Here is a 22370-nt window from a genome sequence, read left to right as displayed (position 1 = left end):
AAGGAATGAATAATGATAAAGGCCGAAATTAAGGACCAACAAACAGAAAAAAGTGGAAAGGACACACAAAAATAATTATCCAGTTAGCATATCCAGTTGGATTCCCATTCATAATATCTCGCAAAGATGTATTACAAGGCCTGTGATCTGTCCCTGATTTGGAAAACTTAATGTCATAAAAATGTCAACTCTTCCTTATACATAAATACATTCAATGACATTCCAATTCCGATTTCAAATTACAAAAACAGTCAACAGTCTCAGTGCCCATCGATAAGGGAAACGTTATATAAATTATGGTCCATCTGCACTATAGAACATTCCACAGCTGCTACTGACCTGGAGGAATGCAAACCCAGAGTTACTGCCTGTGATAAACTAACAAAAACACAAGCTACAGAGTAAGGTGTGCAGTACGAATCCATTCTGTGAAAGAAGCAAACATTTACAGGTGCCTTTGTCTACATGACACAGAGGGACACAGGGAGAGACCCTTGGCTGCAGGCCACCCACTGTGCTAACTTCCTGGGTGGAATGGGAATAAAAGAATGAATTGAGAAACAGAAACAAATATCCCCTCAGTGAAGGCCTCCTGCAGCACCACCCAATCCCTCTTCTTCCTTTCAAAGCCAACATTTTCAAAGCCTGTCTACACTCAGTATCCCCAGATCCCCACCTCCTACAGCTCGTGTACCCATTCATTCCAGTCTGGCTTCTGCTCCAACATCCCACCAAAACTGCCCTGGCTAAATAAAGTGCCGAATATCCTCCTTGTCACTTCCCACAGCAACAATGGACACCGCTGGCCATTCCTCCTACTGACGTGGACTCACCCTGGCCTCTGGGATCTGACACTGTCCTGTTTTTCCTTCCCCCTCATGGACTGCTCTTTTTCTGGCTCCTTTATAGGCTCATCTTCCTTTACTCAGCTTTCAAGGTGAGTTCCTCAATCTCATCATGCCTTAAATCAGACACAATCCGGACAAAAAAATGTCCCTCTAGCCCAGACCCCTCCAAAGCCCCCCACATACCTGCCTACTTGGTACCTCAGAGGCACCTCAAACGCTACATGTCCAAGACTGAACTCATGATCATGCCCACTCTCCAGACCTGGTTCTCATCCAGTGTTCCAGGTCTCAGGGGAATCCAGGGGGGACAACCTAGGGTGGGTGGGGTGGCCTTTGCTTTTATGCACACAGCACAAGGCTAGGCAGACAGTGGGTGCTCACTAATGTTGAGTTCAACAGAAACACGCCTTGTCACCCACTTCCTAAAAATAGCCATGACCTTTTAGGTGGACACAGCACGCTCACATCTGCTATCACCAGCCCCCCCACAAAAACAACCTCTCCTGCCACCCCCCCCCCAAGATGCCACTCGCGGGCTTAACCTGCCACATGCTCCCCCCACCCTGCTACCCTCCTCTGGGTTTCTCCTCTCCACCTTCGCTCAGATTCCTCTCATCTCACTGTCCTCCTGGCCAGCCTCTCCCCAGGCTGTAGGTGTCAAAGGCTGGCGCCACGGGACTTCCCTCTCAATTTCAGGAGCAATTCTTCCCTTCTTTTCTGCTAAGGCGTGGCACTTTCAGGAGCACAAGCCCATGGAAGACCAGACACTAAGGGATCACAGAAGCAGGACTCAACCACCTGTACACTCCAATCCCGTTTCAAGTCTCATTACAGTAACACCCTCAGGGGTATCAACATTGTCATCACTACATCCTAACTGATCTTAAACTCCCTTTGCAAACAGTTTCTGCAATCAACCATCTGAGGTAGGCATTTTTACCATTCAGAACACTGGGACCCCGTGTGGCTCCATGGCTTGTCCCAAGTGACCCACAACGGATGAGAACTCTGTCTATCGACTCCTTTTTTGCCCTCACCCCGTTACTTTCTCCCATCAGTGTATCTGAGTCACTGTTCAGGCGGTACTGTTAGGATCCTCCCAAATACAAGCCACCGGTGACATCAGACGGTTATTTTGTGGGGCAAAGGGGCCAGAGTCAGTAGGCCTACGGTGGTACGGGTTCCGGTAGTTATTAGAAAGTTCCACTGAGTTTCAACAACTCCCTTCAACAATGCAAATTTCCAACAAAGAAACTTCAGTTTTTTTCATTTCCCCTAAGGACTTTCCTATCTAGGATCATTCAAACTCCCAATGCTCCAGGAGACAATAGCGTCAAGAAGGTGCTGTAGAGAAAAATCCGGGGAAACCTGTCGGCTTGCCTGGTGGTGATTGTGTAGCACACCCGCACACAGACTCCTCCCTGAGTGCTCCCCATGGGACCAAGTGCCCGGAGCTGCTCAGGCTTAAGGGGGAAAGACAGAAGCTAAGGAGAGAGAGAAGGAGGTAAATGCAAGAGGAAGGAGGGGGAGTTCCAGAAAGGCTCTGGGTCCTCTGAACATCCAGCACTCAGCACAGATTTTGTTTCTACATTTACCTCCTGCCTACACTGGCTTCCCCGCCCCCCCCCGCCTCCCCCTTACCCCCCACCCCCACCCCCCCTGTTCTGCAGTGAACAGCAAATTGCCAAGAACCCACACTAACCTATTCTGGCTAGATTCTTACTGCTGTCACCAGGAACTACCCATCCTCCCCTGAATCACAAGACCAAGGCATCACTAATCGATCTTGGCCTTCTAGGTACAGCAATCCAGGATGGGCTCTGTCACCCTTGCCCTGGCTACATAAGGGAATCAAAGAGGACTCTCGGCCATCTCCTACTCTCACCTCTCAGTCTGAACTTATTTCTATTTCATTCTCCTTTTTTTTTTTTTTTTAAACTGATCCAAACCCAGCCTTCAAGGTCTAATATCAAAGAAAACCTTGCTTCTCTGGCCTGCCTCTTTCAAGCAGCTAACATCTGCTGAGCACATACATTAGGCAAGGCCCATCCTGGGTATTGTGAGACCAGAGATGGATAAGAAACAGACCCTACCCTCCAAAGAGGAAGGACAGGGCAGAAACAAGACATGTGGTCATACAAATACCAAGCAAGGTGAGTACTGAACAGTGGTGCCAAAGGAGTGGAGGAGGAGGACTTTGTGGGCTCAGGGGATGTCGTGTCCCTTTCTGCTAGGAGGAGGCACCCGGATGGCTCTCGGGAGGGTGGTGAATAATGGGCAGAAATGGGGAAGGAGGGCATTCCAGGAGGACAGAACGACATGAACTGAAACAAAGGAACTGGCAGAAGGGCAGTTCAATCTGAACCTTCAGCTGCACGAAAGAAACAACAGCTATTATTATTGTATTATTATTATGGCTGACACCGATTATGACTTATGAACCAGGCCCTGCTGTAAGCTTTATCTACTGTGGGTGCTATCCACCTGGAGCACAGGGGTATGGTGTACCAGTCACCAGTTCAGGTCAACGCCTGGGTTGTATGGTTGCAACATAATAACTCACTGAATTCTCAGTGACCCTGTAAGGTAGGTACTATTATTACCTTCACTTCAACGATGAGGAAACCAAGGCACGGAGACTAGTAAGAGACAAGATTAGGGAGGGATGCAGGACTCCAGATGCAGGACCCCAGGGACTGAGCACCCAATGCCAAAGCAACAAATTTCCCTGGCACCTCACTTGGCCAGTCTTGTCAGGGACCACCTAGAAGCACAGAGAGTGCCTTTGAGGGAAGGAGCACTGTCAATCCTCCTGGAATCCCCAACAATTGACTTTAGCAAGGAAGGAATGAAGGAACATAATGAGAGCCATTTAGGAGTGAGCAAGAGAACACACCCTGCCGGTCCAGCTCCTGGACTCAGCCCTGCCCTCCCCTGCAAGTTTTGTTCCTTGTTGCGTGAACAGGGAAGAGGCTCACCCCCACAGCACCAGTCCATGCCTAGGTCAGGGCAGCCAGGAGCAAAGCGGGGGCTCAGGAGAGAGAGCAGAGGGTCTGGCTACCTAGGATACCCAGAGTGCCTTAAAACACCCAATCTCCATAGCAAGGTCACTGATGGGGAGAGGGGAGGGGGGGACATAAATGCTCCCGGGGCCAACTGTAACCATCTTGGGCTAGAATTGGCTAGCTTAACTCCCCTCCTCGGAAGGGGAACTTCACAACTGTCCTGTAAGCCAGTAGACTTGGTTCCTGCCTATTTAAGCCTTCAAAGGGCTGGGTAGGGCCCAGGGGGAGAGAAAAGTTCAAGAACCCCTCCCTGAAACTGTGCTCGAGGGGAAAGGCAGAGAAGGTAAATACACTGGTGAACACAGTACCCCGGACGGTTCCGCATTCTCTCAAAGTGCCTTACAAACACTCTCCAACAGCGGCAGCTCCCAGGATTTGCGTCCTCCCAGGTTCAGAAGGAAAGTTCCTGAAGCCAGCCTCCCCTACTAGCTCTCCTTAGCACAAGCCTTTCCGGGAAGGGCACATACACTCTCGAGAACTCAGCTAGGTCAGAGGGGCCCGGGCCATAGGCCATCCCCATACCAGCCAGTCGCCTTCTGGTCACAGATTCACCCGGTCGCAAGTTCACCCAGTCGTCTCACGCCGACCCTGAACCTGCAGAGCCCCAGACCCCCTCCGAGCAACACAATCACGTGGTCCTGGCGACGGGGGCCCGGCCTAGGCACCTCCCACCCCACAAGGAGGGCAGCCATCTACTGACAGCCAGGCCGACGCAGCCCGTCCGGAACCGACAGCCCGACACCATCATCCCCCCCACTACCATGCCTTGCAACCAGGAAGCCGCAGGGCGGGGGCGAGAGCGAGCGCGGGGTAGTCCCGGGCCTCACCGGGCGGGCCACCACGCACTGCAGCCGCCCGGTCTCTGCCGCCGCCCCGCCGCGGGTCGGGCAGCCCTCACTTACCCGGCCACTGACCACAGGGGTGGGGGCCGCGAGGGACAAAGGGGGCCGCAGGGAGCGGCGTCTCTCTCCGCGGGCGTCCGGCCGCGGCGCCTTGGTCGGCCTGGAGCTCTGTCCCACTCCGGCTTTCTGGGCACTCGGGGCACTTCAGGCACTTGGGCTCCGCAACACCCAGGGCGGGGCGGGAGGAGGAGCCCCGCGGGCGGAAAACTCCGCTGGGCCCCAGCGCGCCCCGGGGCGGAGCCGCTCGCACTGGGGGCGGGGCGGGGCTGGGGGCGGGGCCGATGTGCGGCCCCGCCCCTAGGTCCTGGCCCAGAGGGCTGAAGAGCTGAGAGCTGCTTCCTGAGGCCGGGGAAGAAACACTCCGGCTTGCCGGCTCTCTTTAACTGTCAGGGGATCCCGCGGGCTCTCGGAGGTCGGCGAGAAGTAGCAGCTCCGCCCGCCTCCTCCGACGGTCTCGCTCTCCGCGGGCACGCCCTGCGCCGCGATCTCGGGGCGGGCGTTCCCCAAGCCCCCTCTAGCCTGTGTACCGTTGTTAGCGACTCTCCTTAAGGTAAAGAACACTTTGCACGCTAAAATGGCCACGCAACCGTATGGAAATGGTGGGGGTAGGGCGAGTGGCTGTACAGTGGAGAAACCCAGCAAACTACCTTAGCCAGGTGATCAAGGTCAACATCAAGAGAGAGAAATCAGCAGTGAGAGTAGGTGCCGATTGTGGTCTTCCTCCCAAGAATACATATTCCCAGTCTATGGGAAAAACACCAGCCAAACCCTGGTTGAGGGATGTTCTACAAACTACTTGGCCAATACTCCTCTAAATTGTCAAGGTCATCAAAACCAAGGAAAGTCTGCAAACACGTTGTTACAGCCAAGAAAGCCTACGGAGATAGGAAAATAATGTAGTGTGGTATCCTGGATGGGATCCTGGTAAAAGGACATTAGGTAAGAACTAAGGAAATCTGAATAAAGTATGGACGTCAGTTAATAAGGCATCAGTATTGGCTCATTCATTGTAGCAAAAGCACCATACTAATAGAAGTTGCTAATAATAGAAGAAACCAAGTATTAACTTCTCATTTTTTTCTGTAAATAGAAAACTATTTTTTTTAATGTTTATTTTTGAGACAGAGCACGAGCAGGGGACAGACAGAAAGAGGGAGACTCAGAATCCGAAGCATGCTTGGGGGTTGGGGGAGAGCTCGAGCTCACCAACTGTGAGAACATGACCTGAGCCCACGTCAGACGTTTAACCGATTGGGCCACCCAGGTGCCCCAATATAAAAACCATTCTTAAAAAGAATAGTTAAAATTATTAAAAATTTTTTTAAAGTTTATTTTTGAAAAAAATGTTACACAGGTAATAAATGAACAAATGGTAATTTAAAAGCAGTTTTTAGAAACTAAAATTCTTTACTCTCCCAAGACTTTTAGGCGTGCCCTTCCAGATCCTTCTCTCTGCAACACTCTACTTCTACTCTAGGTGAATATATTCACCTAGATGTACTGTTTAAAATGATAATTGCAGTAATTTTTTTTTTCAATGTGTTTTACTCATTGCATCTTGCAGGGTCTTTCCCCGCAAGCGTCCCTTGATCTACTTGATTCTTCCTAAGGATTGCATGGTGCGCGCCATCGTGCGTGTCACCTAGCTCCTTAGGGAAGGACATTTAGGTTGCTGCAGGTTTGGCACTATTGCAAACAGCGCTGCTGGTCCTGTTTCCATTTTTCAGAGCGCACGGAGTGGGAAAGACTGGGCGCAGTAGGCCAAAGGGGAGACTCTGGCCTCGGCTCTGCAGGGGGCAGGGGTGCGGGTGCCTTGCGGCAGCCGCGCCCTCCGGCAGCCTGCTGCCTCCAGACTCCGAACCCCGGGGACCCAGTCATTTTCCACGGCCTCTGCAACACCCCTCCCAGCAAGGCGCGGCCCTTTTTCGGAGCTGGACTGCATTTTTTAGAGATGAGTGGCCGGGTGAGCCTGAAACCCTGGCCAAAGGCTCCAGTGCGACACGGAGGAAATGCCCCGCCCCCACCCCCAGCAGAAGAGAGGCCGAGGTCAGTGGCACCTGGAGACTCTGCCAAGGTTGGGAATTACTGCGGTGGGGGCGTCCGCGGCGACACAGGAACGGGCGTCGGGGTGAAGCTCCCACAGAGCCCGCGGGGTTCCGAGGAAGCTTCCGTCGCCCGGCGCGCTCTGGGCCGGGGGTTTTGTCGGGGAAGGTCACCTGGCGCCCACCAGGCCTCTGCCTGGGCACCCTGCCCCGGCGCCGCGCGTCCCGGCGGCCTCAAAGGCAAGCTTCTTCGAATGGCTCACTTTTTTCGTAGATGAGCGACTGCCTCTTTAAATACTCCCTTAAAAAAAAAAAATAAACAAATCAGGGTTGGAATTCCTTCTGCACGTAGCACACACTTTCTGGCATCGGAACTGAGCTCTTCAAGGCCAAGATGGTGAATAGCTACCACTGTGCTCCCCTTACTGTGACTCAACCGTTTACTTTCAACAAACGTGTGTGGAGCTCCGACTCGGTGGGAACACTCGGGTGGGGGAAACGCCTCTAGGTTTGGTGTGCAAGCACCTGGGTTCTGTCACTTGAAGTTACATGTTCTTTGAGCCTTGGTTTTCTCGCCTAGAAAATCTTCAAAATGATCTATGAAAACTTGTAATCACTGCTTCATCGCTGAAAGGAGCTGCTAACAAGCATCAAATGAGGTAAGGGAGAGTAAGTGCCTTATGATAAGTCCGGGGCTGCACAGCCCGGAATAATAGTAGGAGACTCTTCTGATCGTTCTTACATTGAGTCATTCGACAATGATTGAGTATGGCCAATGTGACAAGCCCTCTGCTGGGTGCCACAGAGAGGGACAAAAGGAAATTCTCTTCCTCTAGACTCCCATCTCTTCTCGTGTGGGGAAACAAATCGTAAATACCTCACAAAATACAGGCTTGTAAAAAGCATCGTTCTGGGTGGATGAGCAGCCAGTGTAGAGGATGGGATGCTGATCTGTTTGGCCAGACTTTTCAATCGACTTTTAATTTTCAAAATCATGTTTATTCTCCCCCCCCCCCCCCCCCCCCCCCAGTATCTATTGCTTTCATTTCTGCTTTTATCTTTGTGGGTTTGTTCCTTCTTTCTTTGGATTTGCCCTAGTGCTCTTTCTCTGGTTTCTAGAGTTGAACTTCAGGGCCATTTATTTTCCAAATCTTTCTGTTGTTGCTTTGTAATAAATATATATAAGACTATAAATCTCCCTCTACATCCTGCTTTAACTACATATCACAAGTTTTTAATATGCCATGCTTTTGTTATCTCTCAGTTATAAATATTTTGGTGGTTTTTTTTTTTTCCATTAGGATTTTATCCCTAATTCATGGATTATTTAGAAGTGTGTTTCCATTTTTGTTTCACAGTCATGGCTTTTTAAGAAAACATTTGGTCGTAGGTTTCTAATTTTAATGCTTGGAGATGAGAAAATGTGCTCTTTTTAGAATTTGTTGAGACTTCTTTGTGACCTGAGAGACAGACTTTTTTTTTTTTTTAATGTCCCAGTTTTTGTAAAGGCACAAGATTCTAGTATTTCTCCATCCAGTTTGCTAATCTAGTTATTTATTTAGCTTGTTTATACCCCAGGCTTTTTTCCGTTCAATCTGCTGATTTCTGAGAGAGTCGATTTAATGTTTTCTACTTTTATTGTACTTTACCAATGTTCTTTATAATTTGGTCTCATTTTGCACTATAATTTTGAGAACAAATTATTAGGTTCATGTAAGTTCATAATTGCTTTATCTTTTGATGACTTATCTTCTTTTATTGCTTTTCTCCTTGAAAAATTATGATGCCTGATATCAGTATTGCTATCTAAGATAGTATTTGTCTCGTATGTTTTTCCTCTCTTTTTTCAGGCTTTACTCTTCTTTAGGTTCGTCTCCTGGAAATGACATACAATTTTTTGTACCAATCTTAAAAAAAAAATCCATCTGGGTATCTGCTCTTTTTTAAGTTTATTTGTTTTGCGGAGAGAGAGAGGGAGGGGAGGAGAGAGAGAGGGAGACAGAGAATCCCAAGCAGGCCCCACATTGTCAGCGCAGAGCCTAACCCAGGGTTCAACTCACTAACAGTGAAATCATGACCTAAGCTGAAATCAAGAGTCAGATGCTTAACTGACTGGGCTACCCAGGTGCCCTCTGAGTATCTGCTTTTAATTGGCGAGTTTAGTTTATATGAATAATGATTACAGAAATATTTGGACTTATTTCTGCCCCTTGTTTTGGTTACACACACACACACACACACACACACACACACACACTCAGGGCTGATATTCACCTAAAACACATTAATAAAATGCTGTAAATTGTAAAAAAATTGAAATTCTTCCATCCTGCTTGGTAAATAGCTGTTGCCTTGAGACCTCACAGGGCCCCCACCCCTGACATTCCCCTGACCTAGCAACAAAAGGGGCAATGCTTATCAGAGGGGACCTACAGCACCTTTTCCAACTCTCTATTTAGTCAGCAAACGGGCCATGCAGGTGGCTTAATATTTTGAATATCATGTGAATTATACTTTCTCCTTGTTTCCTTTTTTTTTTTTTTTCCTTTCCTACTTCCCTTTGAAGTGTTTGAATTTTCTTTGGTTAAACAGAGAGGTGATACTAGAATTAAAAATGTATGAATAAATAACTACTTACAAGACACCCTTCCCAGGATATCCCTCAAAAAATTCAAGTTTATAATGTCAAAAAATGAACCATCTTCTCCCCTCAACCTGCTTTTCTTCTTGGGTTCTGTATCTCTGGTGAGATACCACAGTAGTGTCCCTCACGTCTGTGGGCTCCTCATGGGAGAGGCTTAGCAAACTTTTCTGTGGTCCAATGTTCTTGTAGAGTTTGCAAAGGTAAGCTATTTTAAGTACAAACAGTTAAGACATCTGGCTCTTTCTACCCTGAGTTCTCCAAAACCCTCTCGTGTTGGAGGGGCCATAGGCATTTTGGGGATTTAACTAAAAAAAATAAAAATAAAAAAATAAAAAAATAAAGTGAGCTGGAGATACACTTAGTTAGGGCTTAGTAGGAAATGTTTATGCCGTGTGCAATCACTTCTGTGTGTACTTAACATTATTGCTAATCTTCCCATGTAGAAAATGGTTTCTATGGATGTGGCTCTGATTCAGCCAGCAGAACCAGAGGTGGCTCAATAACAAACATGTCCTGTAACACCTGTTTTCAGAAATATGTAGGCAGTGAAGGAGAAACAAGATTTGACATCTTCGGAACCAGAAACTAGTCTATGGAAAACTCTTCCAACCATCGTACGTATGGAATTTTAAGCATGTAAGTCTATTCTACTCCCCGCCCGTTTAAAATGGAAGCTCTCTCTTATAGGGAATATACTCAATAAGGCAACGTGGACAATAGTAATATACAAACAGATATAAATACATCTTTTTAAAAAATGGTCTCAAGAAATATATTTTAGGGGCGCCTGGGTGGCGCAGTCGGTTAAGCGTCCGACTTCAGCCAGGTCACGATCTCGCGGTCCGTGAGTTCGAGCCCCGCGTCAGGCTCTGGGCTGATGGCTCGGAGCCTGGAGCCTGTTTCCGATTCTGTGTCTCCCTCTCTCTCTACCCCTCCCCCGTTCATGCTCTGTCTCTCTCTGTCCCAAAATAAATAAAAAACGTTGAAAAAAAATTAAAATATATATATATATTTTACTAGAATTCTGTGTAATAAGGCACAAACTGTAGGAGTGCAGTGTGTGAATTAAATGCTTTCTGCACCTCACTGTGTCACATCTCAACTTATGCCATGTGTTTTATACTGATGGAGTCTGTAAATTCTAGATGCGCACACCAAGAGAGACAAAATTTTAGCATGACTTTTTTTTCTTAATGTTTATTCATTTTTTTTTTTTAACGTTTATTTATTTTTGGGACAGAGAGAGACAGAGCATGAACAGGGGAGGGGCAGAGAGAGAGGGAGACACAGAATCGGAAACAGGCTCCAGGCTCTGAGCCATCAGCCCAGAACCTGACGCGGGGCTTGAACTCACGGACCGTGAGATCGTGACCTGAGCTGAAGTCGGACGCTTAACCGACTGCGCCACCCAGGTGCCCCTATTCATTTTTGAAAGAAAGAGCGCAAGTGGGGGAGGGGCAGAGAGAGAGGGAGACAGAGGATCCAAAGCAGGCTCTTCACTGACAGCACAGAGCCCGATGTGGGGCTTCAATCCACAAACCAAGAGATCATGACCTGAGCCGAAGTCAGACGCTCAACCAACTGAGCCACCCAAGTGCCCCTAGGGTGACTTTTATATGAACTACATCAGATGATACAAAACTCAATTTACCACTACAATAAGAACATCCATGACAAGCTGGAAAATACGGTATCGATTCAAGAAATATTTAAGATTAGACATTGCACAAGAAAACTTAAAATGCCTAGAAATCTCCTGGCCCAGGACACCTGGCTGGCTCAGTCAGTAGAGCATATGACTCTTGATCACAGTGTTGTGAGTTCGAGCACCACATTGGGCGTGGAGCCTACTAAAAAAAAAATAAAAATAAAGAAGTAACAAGGTTTGTTTCTATAGCCTTCTTGGCTTTAAAGTTCCTATCTGGTGATAAGGATGTCTTTTTACTTCTTAGCACAGGGAGGGTACCTTTTGTATGGGAGATTTGTTTCCTGCTCTCCGGGGGACGGAGGAGGGTCTAAGTGTCTTGCACCTGCTGCTTCCCAAGTAGCTTCAGCTCAAAATAATCTATATTCCATTGGGGTACCTTTTGGGCAGCCTGCCCCCTCACCCCTACAACATGACTTTACCAGCAGTATTAATTGTTTGCAACTCAAGTAGCTTACTTGTGCAAATTCCACACAACCATATGACCATACTAGAAGATTGGCATCCCTTTCTATTCTACGGAAGAAGACACACTATCAGAAAAGCCTCCCTATAGATAGATTTCTCTGCATTTTTTTGCGTCTGACCCATACTCTCCGCCCCTTAAGCACCGCTGTTGTAGTTTCCAGGCCCTTGTGGTTTCCCACCTGGACTCCTGCAGGGCCTTTCTAACTGCTCTTACTGGCCCCCGTCTCATTCTCCTCAGATCTGTCCTCCAGGGCGGTATAAGATGCACATGTGACTGTGTCACTCTTTTAGGCCCATCGTGAGCTCTCCAGGATGAGGTTAAGCTCTTACCCTGCCCCATCAGCCCATGCCCCGCCTCTCCTTTTGCAATGCATGCAAGTCTTGCCTCTCTCAAAGTGTCGACTTGCTTACAATCCATCCTCCCTGTCCTACCCTGTCATGTCCCCATACCTTTGCTCATGCTGTCCCCTCAGCCTGCAGAAGCCTTCTCTCCACTTTTCACCTTGGTTGCTCCTACTCATCCTCCAAGACTCTGCTTAACTGTCATCTTTTCTAGAAGCTCTCTGACCTCCTCTTTCATCCTAGTGGACTGAACACCTGCTCTCGTCTCTCTCTGCAGCCCCAAACTCCAAAAATGAGGGGAAAGGACAAAAATTGGTATTTTTAAAAAAGAGGACAAGGAATGTTCAGAGGAGCAGAAGCACTGAGCAATTTCTGAGAGACTGAAAGTAGACAGGATGAGATATAACATTTCAGCCGAGCACATGAGCAAACGGTGCTTATATTCTGGAGTGTGTATCCCATACTGTACATTACACCTCATATTCTGGAATGTGTATACTGCACTATATATTACAGAAGCAGGAGCAGCAACAAGGACACTCCATGGCTGAGGTGGGGGAGGCCTGGGACAAGAAGGAGCTAACGGGCTATTGATTGGCAGGTGAGATAAGCACCCCCTTGGGAGCAGCTAGATGAGTGGACTCCTCAACATCTCCTTAAATCCAACCTTGGAGACAAGATGGCCGTGACAGGAGTATCTGTCTCTAGGTATGAAGGAGTGAAGATAGGACGAGGCCCAGATGGATGGCAAAGCCAAGGAAGAAAGGGTAGCAGCTAAGCTCCAAAGACCAAGTATGAGAGCATCCACCCAAGGATCCATCCTGCCCATCCTGTACATTCTGAATGTGTGGTGCACACATTTGCAAAGTGGCTTTCACCCCTTCATCACAGTAAGTTACGCAAACAGATCTTTTTTGCAGGAAATCTCAGGGCCAAACATGAGTTCACTACCAAAAAATTAAATACCCTTTGAGAAGCACCAACACCATGAAAGGAAGATTTATAACTGAAGAAACATAATCATTGCTAATGTTTACTGAGCATTTATATGCCAGGCACTATTCTAAACATATTGAATATATTTATTTAAAAAAATTTTTAAGCTTATTTGTTTTGGGAGGGGGGAACAGAGAGAGAGAGAGGGAGAGAGAGAATCCCAAGCAGGCTCTGCACCATCAGAACAGAGCCTGACGTGGGGCTCAAACTCATGAACCGTGAGATCATGACCTGAGCCGAAATCAAGAGTCAGATGCTTAACCGACTAAGCCAGCCACAGTGCCCCGTATTACATGTATTTAAACTTTAGGGACACCTGGATGGTTCAGTCAGTGAAGCGTCTGACTTCGGCTCAGGTCATGATCTCACAGTCGGTGAGTTCGAGCCCGCATAGGGCTCTTTGGTGACAGCTCAGAGCCTGGAGCCTGCTTCAGATTCTGGGTCTCCCTCTCTCCCTGGCCCTTCCCCTCTCGCGCTCTGTCTCTCTCTCTCTCAAAAATAAATAAACATTGAAAAAAATGTAAAAACTTCAACCCTACCAGAAATCTTTTAGGGTAAGACTATTTTTATCCCATTTTACAAAGGGGTAAGCTAAGGTGTAAGTGATTAAGTAACTTCCTGCAAAGCCGTACAGCGTTACAGCCATACAGCCATACAATTCTTCCTGCCTCCAGAGTCAAAGATTAAAAAAAGCAAGTAGGACAACTGTTACTGAGCTTTGAAGTAAGTATAACTAATTTTCTCAAATAAGAGAAGATGAAAAAGAACCAATTAGAGATGTTGGAAATGAAAAATATATGTCTTTAAAAATTTTTTTTTAATGTTTATTTATTTTTGAGAAGGAGAGAGAGACAACGTGAGTGGGGGAGGGGCAGAGAGAGAGGGAGACCCAGGATCTGAAGCAGGCTCCAGGCTCTGAGCTTTCGGCACAGAGTCCAACATGGGGCTCAAACCCATGAACCGTGAGATCATGACCTGAGCCGAAGTTGGACATTTAACTGACTGAACCACCCAGGCGTCTCCAAAAATATATTTATAATTAAAGAAAGAAAACCACGCCAAGTGGATGAGCTAAGTAGTAGAACATATGCAGCTGAAAAACGAATGAACTAGCAGATTGAACGAAGCAATTTTCCCTGAAAACAGAAAGGGATTAATAAATAGAATGGAGAAAAGGTAACAGACATGGAAGATAGTTCCAGAAGGGCCATGATCCATCCATTAGGTGTTGCGGAAAGAGACTAGAGCAATGGATGTCCAGTGAAATGTGGTTGATTGGCAACACAAGTTTATCTCCTCTCCCCCCCCAAATCCCAACACCACGGCAGTAGAGGAAACCTGCAAAAACAAAAGGGACAAGAGAGAAGAAAATGGTAGACAAATTTTCATCACACTTTTTGAAGACAGAAATTATATGGAGGAGTGGTCACTGATTCGTAGAATGGAGGATGCTTTAACTTGGGTGCACTAGAGGGAGAAATCAAGAAGTCAGCTGATTCTCCCCACCCACCCCCAGAATCTCAGCCAGGCTTAGCCTTACAGATGTAAGCTAGAGTATGAGGCTGCAATGAGTATGGGAACATACTTAATAATCTGCAAGCCTGGCCCACTTGCCCAGCTCACAGCCTGTGAGCACAGTCATCTGCTATAATTTGTAGGGTGTGGTGGCAAAATCTGCCAAAAGTTATATTAAATGGTTCGTGACTTTTGCTGATCCTTTTCCAGCCTTTGACAGGATATGTAGGGGAAAATAGGGACTACGCTATTTGTAATTGCCAGGTGGGTAAAACAAAGCTGGATCAAAGATGGCTTCTTTAACTTTTAACTTTACCGTTAACCACCTGACACCACTTTTGGATGGGTTAGAGGTATGTTTTCCTACCGAGCTCGGTGCAGCCCGCCTGCCAGTGTGGGTTCCGAAGGGTCGGCATCCGTGCCATACAGGTTGTTAAATGTGGTAGTACTGTGCCATCGTGCTCTGTACTTGACAACAGAAAGCTAAGCGTTCTCTGGGATGCAAATTATCTGCTTTTGACATCATGAACTCGGAATGGTCTTAATAGGCAATCGATACTGCTATCTTATTACCTCCAAATACAAGGGCTACTGATTTTGGATCTGAAACAAACATTTTAATAGATACCCGCCAACCGTAGGGGATTTATAGAAAAGAATTATTAATAGTAAGTTACCTCGTTTAGTTACCTTGGGAGTGCATTTCACAACTAGTTTAACTAGCAGGGTCTGTTGTTCAAAATGAAATGTGCTGCAGGTTTTTATATGTGTTGCCAAATAGGGTGTATGGTTACCCATCTCCTGTACAGTTTCTCCAGGCTGAGTTTTATTGCCAACACACGTTATGATGTGGAACTGCAGGGCCTCAATTGCTCACTTGTTGCATTGTTAGGGAACTCTCAGTTTCTCCTAAAGCAGCTCGTGGCTCTGCCAGCAAGGACTCCCTTGAGGACACACTTTGGAGGGGATGTGTGTTGGCCTTTGCTTGAGGAACACGTTCTTGTTGGCACCTGAGTTTTCATAAGAGGCTTGAATCGAAGTTCCAGCTCCATTTATTATGAAGGCATGTGGCTCATGTCTTAAATGGCAATGGAAAGTACCAACATTCCAAGTAGAATCTCAACCTCATGGCCACAATGGACTTTTTTAAAAAGCTTGGTTAGGGGCGCCTGGGTGGCGCAGTCGGTTAAGCGTCCGACTTCAGCCAGGTCACGATCTCGCGGTCTGTGAGTTCGAGCCCCGCGTCGGGCTCTGGGCTGATGGCTCGGAGCCTGGAGCCTGTTTCTGATTCTGTGTCTCCCTCTCTCTCTGCCCCTCCCCCGTTCACGCTCTGTCTCTCTCTGTCCCAAAAGTAAATAAAAAAACGTTGAAAAAAAAAAATAAAAAGCTTGGTTAAAAGAAATGCTGTTTGTGGATGAGTGCCTACAAAATATGTATTTTATTCAGTCTCTAGACACATGTTCTTAAATATATCACCAATTCAGCCAGAGCATCAGACTTGTGTGCTTGACTGCCTCTCATGGCTTCTTGACAACCGACTTTTAGTGGATTGTGTTTGGGTCAATGTCCCTCAACCTCTACTGAGGGACATTATGCAAAATATGGCTTTGAACATTGATCCGTTGTCTGTTGTAGGGATGCTGTTGAGCACATTGCTTCTCATGCCCACAGTGGCCTCTCCATGAGGACCATTTGTAGAAGTGAATGCACTAATTGGTCTCATGTATCTGGAATTATGGGATAGTTGCATTTTTTTTTTTTAGCAACTTGCAAATACTCTGGATCTTATAATAGGTCATATTTCCCTCCCCTCATAATAGGTCACATCTCCCTCTGCTGCTAGGTCTTAGAGCTAGGTTGATAAACAAGCGTGAGACTGTACAAAGGGGACTAATCACTCACATTGGCATAGTTGGTGAAATGGAATCAGAGCACGGGTGTTGGCAAGGTTCTCTGGAGGATGTGCCTGCCATGTTGAGTGTCAGGGAATCCCCTCCCTGGACAAGGGTTGGAGACCAACATAGGTCTCTCCAAACCAGTCTTATAGAAGTACCTGCAGATTATCCCTCTCATGTAGGGTTGGGGTTAGGATCAGGTATAGTGGGGCGATGACATGGGGAGAGAGGCCCATCTAGCTCTCTACCCTCTTCCCTCACCAGCTTTCTATCTTTTATCACACAGGGCATGGTTGGAAACAAATGGGCACCATATGGGAAGTTAGGGGCCAATTGCTTTCCAATGCTTCACCCACCTCAGTCTCCAGATCTAGATTCCAGTGTTCACTTCTGTTATGGGAGCCAGGGAACCGTAGATGTTGAAAGTATAGCTCTGGGAGTCAGAGGGCCAATTTCAAATTCTGCCTCCATGCTCAATAGCTGAGTGGCCATGGGTAAGAAATCTAGTCTCGTCATCTGTAAGGTAGGAACGAAAACACTGCTTGCCAAACACAGTTGTTACGGAGACACATTATGTAACTACTGTGAATCATCTGCCACAGAGCTTGACGCAGCAGTAGATGTTTGCTATGAAAAAATGCATCATGGTGGTTAAGAGTTTGGGCTTTGGAATAGGATATACTGGGGTTCAAATTCCAGCTCTTCCTGAGCCAGCTATGAAACTTTGGGCAACTTTCTAACTTCTTTAGTCCTTAATCTTTTTCTGTCTCCAAATGGGACAAATAATACATATAAAACTCTTTTTTTTTAATTTTTAAATATTGATTTATTTTTGAGAGAGAGAGAGAGAGAGAGAGAGAGAGAGAGAGAGCAAGCAGGGGAGGGGCAGAGAGAGAGGGAGACACAGAATCCAAAGCAGGCTCTATGCTCTGAGCTATCAGCACAGAGGCTCGAACTCAACAACCGTGAGATCATGACCTGAGGCGAAGTTGGATGCTTAACCAACTGAGCCACCCAGGTGCGCCCCTGTACCTATCAAACTCTTAACACACCATTTAATATGAAGTGTGTGGTCTATAAATGATTGCTCTAATTTCTTACTTTACTGCCGCCCCGGGAGAGAATGTTGCTCAAGTCAAGCAGGCAGGAGGAAATGCCTAAGAGAGAGTCCCCAGAGCTGCCAGCACTTTGGTAACAGGGGAACTGATATCCATCTCTACCGTACTTTGGTAACATAGCCACTTAGATTTATTATTTTCTCTGTGCTCAACAATGAGCTAAGAGTTCTATATTTTTGTTTTACCTGGGACTAGGTGTGGTGGATCTTTTGGGAGCCACCAGTGCTGTATCAGTCTGGGTCCAGTCAGGAGACAGAAACCACATAGGGGTTTAAGCAACGGACGTGTAATATAAAGAATATTACGCGATGATGAAAGAGTAACTATGGGATGTAAAGAGAGCCTTACAGGGCTACTCTCCCTACAGTTGAGGAAGGCTTCCCAAGGAAGGACAACCTCGGAAGGGGTCCACCTCTCCAAACTGTGGATCAGGCCTTATTGGGGAAGGATTCGTGGCAGCCCCTGGGACGGCGGAGAAATTTCCCGGTGCATTGGCCGCAACTGCTCTTTGGTTGCCAGATAAGGATGAAGCAATCTGCGGGAGCCCAGGTGAGTCACAACCTGGAAGGTGGGGCTACGGACATGTAGAAGGAGTCAGGCAGCAGTGTTAGATGGGCAGCACGGAACACACAGTGTCAGTGTCGGGAGGGCCATGGGAAGGTGATCACCAGGCTGGACAGGACTCTAAGGTCTCTGGGGGACCTCCTGGGCACGTAGCCGGGGAAGGGCACCATAGGATGCCACCTACACTTGCCAAAACCAGCAGCAGAAGCCCCTTCTCCTGCAGAGTTCTCCCAGCATAATGTTTTATGCTCACTGTAAAGGAAAGATGCTTATGGGGATTCTGCCCGTTATCACACAGCACATATTCTTGGGTGAATTTGGAGCTGAAAAGTAGTAAGTTGATAACCAGCGGCATTTGAAGAAACTTGGAAACACATATGTGTGGATACATATGTTCATGCATGTGCATATATGTGTACTAATCCACCCTGCTTGGTGGGGTGGGGGTGGGGGGCGGATACTTCTAGAACGTTCACAGACCCTAAGTGAAGAACACCACTCATGGTTCCCCACAGCCACAAGAAAGCCTCCATAAAGCACTGAACTAACTCTCCGGGGGAGGTGGGGCAAGGTGGCATGAAAGAATCGACCAAGAGACTTCCAAAACCCTGTCCTAGTTATGGAGGGTGACATTTCTTCCTCCTTCTCCATTCCCTTCTGTATTGATCATGCACCCAAGGGAGACCTGAAGACTCCAGCAGGGCAAGGCCTTTTTTAAAAATTTGCATATTCATTTCCCCCAACCCCTAGCTAATCTGTCAGCTTGGGCACACAGGGGGCATTGTGCTCTGAACATCAGGCTTCCTGGGTTACTACACAGACTCAAGGCCAGTCATTTTCCTCCACCAACTAAACACCAAGCTACTTGTTGGGAGTGACAGACGCCAGTTTCCATACTTTCTACTGTTCGTGGCACGCTAAGTTCCCACTCATGGCCCTGCTGAGAGTAAGGGCCCAGAGGCTGAAAATTCATCTCTCGCCCTGCTCCAACCTCATCGAAAGGGCCGGCTGTTGGCAGTGGTCAGAGATGTCCGAATAATGAAATCGATTCCATTAGGTGCTCAAATGTATGACGCATGAATGGAACCCTGTCTCCATCCCACATCTACCAGAGCCAGAAGGGGGCCCAGGAGCCTGTGTGTTCTGAATAAGACTGCCCTTCCCCCAGCCACATCACCTTTGGTAGAGTGAAGAAGGCCTTAGGAGCTCCACATGTTGCTGGAAGGCCCTCATCTCTCCTCCCCACACTTACTCTTCACCACCATTATTTGCCTAGAGAGCATCAGGATCCATCTTATCTTTGAGGCTTTATTTTGATTTGCCTCAGTCGCTCCAAACAGTTCAGGCCCCCAGGCCATCCCTTATCTCCCAGACTGGAAAGCCCTTATAGCTCTTTATGGCCCTCTCCACCCTTTATTTTTCCCCACAGCACCTGACAAATAGTAAGGCCGACTCACTCATTTGTTAGACTTCCCCAACTGAGGGTGAGGTGTCTTGTTACATTTGTTAACCACTCTGCTCCCAGCATAGAAGATATCTGGCATATAGTAGGTGCTTAATAAATACATGTCCCAGGAATGCATGAACAAACAAAGCATCTCCGATGCCCTGTGTTTCGTGGGACTCAGTGTCCACTGCAGACCAGTTAGTCTTGTCACTACCTTCCCATCAAGGGCCTCAATTACAGCCCCCCTGCAACCCCCCCTCCCCCCCCCCCCCCCCCCAGTGGCTTATCACAACTCTCTGGCACTTTCAGAGCATGGGCTTTGGAGACACACAGGCTCGGGGGTGCATCCTGGTGCTGCCACCTGGAGGTTTTTAGCACCTCTATACCTCAGTTTTGCCTATTTGTAAAACTGGGACTTTGTGGTCAAGTGGATTAAATGGAAGGCTTGTGTAAAGGACTCCGCACAGCTCCAGGCACCCAGTTAAGTGCTCAGTAAAGGATAGTGGGCAAGCAGGGAGGCCACAGAGCAGGGTGGGGAGGCACAAAGAGGCTTCATCTGCCTTCCGTCTGCTGTGGGTTGGTAGCGGATGCCTGGAGCCCTGTGCTAAAATGGATTCTGGGCAGGCACTGAGCTCAGGGGGGAGTCCCGCAATTGATTAATGATGTCTGCCATGGGCATGGGTGCTGGAGGGCGTGGAAGAACAGGGAGAGTAGCAGACCCAGGCCACACATTTGCCATCCTGATCTACAACTTGCGCCACGGCTCCTTTCCTTTTGTACGTCTTGACTGCTTTCAAGAGTAAGAGCTCCTCTCTTTCCAGGAGCTCTTCCCTGACCTCACAGTTCTTCACACGCCCCCCCCCCCCCCGAAAAGGGTAAGGTTTGCTCCTCTGAGCCCCCACACCTTTTCTGTGCTGTTCCTTTGTTAGTCACCATATAGCATTTTGGATGATTTTTTTTAACTTTCAGATCTCCTGTCTGTATATATGAGCTGAAAAATGCCTTCAGGGAAGGTTTTGCCTTTGAGAACGGATGTGGTAAAATGAACGTGGTGCGCTGGAGTAGGAATCAGAAAATTTGACCTTGCTGTGTGAATTTGAGCCCATTGGCTTGCCTCTCTGAGCCTCAGTTTCCCCGAATGAAAATGGGAACCTTGAGTAAGCTGCCTTCCCCGCCCGCTGTATCGCAGCATTTCATAAGGCTCCGTAGAGAGTAAAAGCGTTCGTGTTGTGGTTGCATACCCCTTGTGCTCTCTTTCTGCGGCTAAAACTGGAGCTTCTGCAGATATATGTTGATTTCAGCAAAGGAGTAGAAGAGAGCCTCAAATGGGAGCAATAGGCACTCTGGACGCAGAGTCTGGAGAACGGAAAAGCCAACTTTTCTCCCCTTGTGCTTGCAATTGGGGAAGAGTGAGGAGCCGGGAAAGGTAAATGCTGTCATCTGCTGGTCATTTCCTGTGTAGCAGCATCAAATTAATAGTTTTGCAAAGCTCTCGTTCAGAGTTAGCTAAGGACCTGGAGGGAGGAGGAGGCACTTGCTGAGCACCTACTGGTTATAAGGGACTATCTTCAAGGATGCTTGATATGATATCAATAGATATGACCTAGCCCTGGATGCTGCCAATAAGGAGGACACGGACCCCAGGGAGCCAGGGGCGCCTCCCTGTGCCTGTGTGCCTCCAGCACACCCTTTGACCTCTCTGAGCTTCAGGTTTCTCATCAGGTGCGTGGACTAGGATGGTCTCCAAGGATCTTGAAAGATGAAGAGAATATTACAGATGGGCACTGGGAAGGAAAGGAGGAGGGCATCAAGAGAAGGCCTTGGAAAGTCTGACAGATGTCCTCTTCCCTGGTGCCCGTGTTTGTGACACCGTGGGCTAGGCTCCAGATCGCTAAGCACCTGCCCTCTGACTTCTGTTCAGGGGAAGGGACAGTGGAGTCGGAAAGACTTCTTGAAGGAAGACTGGAACCAACGCCTGCGTTGTCCCCACCAGTTTTAAGAAATGAAACCATATAGTTGCCTCTGAAGTCATCCATTATATGAATATATTATCATTTCTTTATACATTCTGCTGTGGATGGCATTTGAATTGTTTCCTATTGTTCCCAGGCTTTTACTGCTTTGGACATCCATGCACATATATTTCTGTCAAGTATGACCCAGGGGGTGGAATTGTTGGGTTGGAGACCATGTGCATTTTCAACTTTACGGTTAATTACAATTCATTATCCCAAGAGATCGCAGCGATGGGAACTCACATTGGAAGTGTGTGTAAGTTCCCATTACTCCAAATTCACTGCAAGTACTTGATGCTATCAGCTTTTCTACAGTTTTGCTGATTTGGTGGGGGCAAAATGGTGTATTACTGGGTTTTTTCATTTATTTCTCCCCAATTAATAATGAGCATGTTTTCTTACATTTGTTCTTTTGCATTCCTTCTCTGAAATGCTTATTTCTGTTTTTCTGTTTTGTCCTATTAATCTGTAGGAGTTTAAAAATATATTTGAGGGGCGCCTGGGTGGCGCAGTCGGTTAAGCGTCCGACTTCAGCCAGGTCACGATCTCGCGGTCCGGGAGTTCGAGCCCCGCGTCAGGCTCTGGGCTGATGGCTCAGAGCCTGGAGCCTGTTTCCGATTCTGTGTCTCCCTCTCTCTCTGCCCCTCCCCCGTTCATGCTCTGTCTCTCTCTGTCCCCCCAAAAATAAATAAACGTTGAAAAAAAAATTAAAAAATAAATAAATAAATAAATAAAATATATTTGAGATACAACTCTTTTATCACCTATGTATATTGGAAAATGTTTATCCCACTCTGTAGCTTG

General features: G+C 47.4%; 1 protein-coding gene and 1 long non-coding RNA gene across 6 annotated transcripts in view; one reads left to right on the top strand and one right to left on the bottom strand.

Annotated features, from left to right (window-relative positions):
- Positions 1–5060, bottom strand: part of ANXA11 (annexin A11) — a 44465-nt gene extending 39405 nt beyond the window's left edge. Inside the window, exon 1 of one of the 3 annotated variants that reach the window (XM_043596707.1) lies at positions 4816–5060. The gene's annotated coding sequence lies outside the window, so the exon portion shown is untranslated. Of the gene's footprint in view, positions 1–4435; positions 4552–4815 lie in introns of those variants that run through there. The other 2 variants (XM_043596708.1, XM_043596709.1) reach the window with 2 other exon arrangements.
- On the top strand, positions 2888–22043 carry LOC122492909. Of its 3 annotated transcripts, XR_006299789.1 has the most exons (6): positions 2888–3001; positions 7438–7516; positions 10034–10115; positions 12725–12906; positions 17908–18089; positions 20521–22043. It is a non-coding gene; the product is annotated as an uncharacterized LOC122492909 (long non-coding RNA). The 3 variants fall into 3 exon arrangements; XR_006299787.1 differs by lacking the exons at positions 2888–3001; positions 7438–7516 and having other exon boundaries at positions 9945–10115; XR_006299788.1 differs by lacking the exons at positions 2888–3001; positions 7438–7516 and having other exon boundaries at positions 9945–10137.
- The last annotated feature ends 327 nt before the right edge of the window (positions 22044–22370 follow it).

Source organism: Prionailurus bengalensis, chromosome D2 (assembly GCF_016509475.1).
Source record: "Prionailurus bengalensis isolate Pbe53 chromosome D2, Fcat_Pben_1.1_paternal_pri, whole genome shotgun sequence".
Taxonomy (NCBI): domain Eukaryota; kingdom Metazoa; phylum Chordata; class Mammalia; order Carnivora; family Felidae; genus Prionailurus; species Prionailurus bengalensis.
This window is presented reverse-complemented; position numbering and strand designations above follow the sequence as displayed.